This window comes from Octopus bimaculoides, chromosome 24, assembly GCF_001194135.2.
Source record: "Octopus bimaculoides isolate UCB-OBI-ISO-001 chromosome 24, ASM119413v2, whole genome shotgun sequence".
NCBI classification, from domain to species: Eukaryota; Metazoa; Mollusca; class Cephalopoda; order Octopoda; family Octopodidae; genus Octopus; species Octopus bimaculoides.
The window spans coordinates 786,667-788,044 of NC_069004.1; positions in this window are offsets into that span (position 1 = coordinate 786,667).

A 1,378-nucleotide genomic window follows, 5' to 3' on the forward strand; every position below is an offset into this window, starting at 1 on the left:
AAATAAATCAGCGACTCGATACAAAGACTCGCCAGTTCACAATTTTAGCCGTGGGTGATTTCATTCAATCTACTTCTTTTTCGTTTTCGTCTTTATCTTTTGTTATTTAATCCCCAGGGGCATTAGATATGTTAAATAGTTCACCTAAAGAAATAAAGATAAAATATTCTTGCATTTTACATTAATAAAAAAAAAATTTGAATAATTTTTATTATTTTTACCTTAGAGTAAAAAAAAAAAAAAAATAAAATTAGCATTAAATACATTTCTATTAAAATTCAGTCGCATCAATGTAAGCCAAACAAAGCAGTAGCAGTAGTAGTAGTAGTAGTAGTAGTTGTTGTTGTTGTTGTTGTTGTTGTTGTGGTGTTTTCTTTATTATCCTCGAAGAGTTCGCAAAAGAACATTTTGTGAAGGTACAAAACGCGAGGTACAGAACTGGGATTACGTAAAAACGTGTGACAAACCGATTCCCCCGTTTTTGGTCGAACAAATCGACTCTAGAACTTATTTAGTTTTTTTTTTACTATTATTTTAAAGCCTGGTACTTATTCTATCGGTTCTTTTTTTCGAACCACTGATGCACGGAGACATAAACAAGCCAACGCCGTTGTTAAACGTTGTTGTAGGGGCACGTAAAAGCGTGTAAGAAGGGGGGGATAGCAGAAACGGTTGCGGGCATTCGTCAACTCTGGGACAGCTTCTACTCGGACCACTTTTGAATGAAGCTGGCCACTCTACACGTCACTTTGTTTCACTTCTTCACCCTAAGAGAAATATGCTTACACGCACAGACAGACAGGTAGAAGGGGAGAGAGAACGAGAGAAACACTAAAACGTCTGATATCGAATAAGTCAGCATCGAATCACCGACGACAAATAAGGGACGCCAAAACAGCTGCGCCAGAACGTCTCATACTCCTCTCCCAGTGTTCCTGCTTTTTAGGATTCTGGTTACATCCAGTTCCTCCCACTCAACAGCTCCGCTGGAAAAGGGTGTTATTTGCTGTAGATTTGTGCCGTCGCTGTTGCTGCTGCTGTTGTTTGTGACGTCAATGTCCGCCAGTCCAACGACTGTTGTGTTATTATTGATAATGTTTGCAGTGAAAATGTTCAAGTTATTGTCCACCATAAAATAAAGTCAGTGTTGTTGTCACATTCGATGTTTCTCAATAAAAAAAAAGGAAAGAAATATTCGTTTTCTCTAACACTCTCTGTTTTCCAATTACTTCTCTCTCTCTCTCCCATTCTCTCTGGTGAGAAGGATATTTTGTTTACACTCTTCTTTGTACGCAAGGCTGCCACCACCATTGTGAGAGCATCCTCTCACTACTACTGCCAAAGACACCATGTTCAGATTTTGTTTTTAAACGATTAT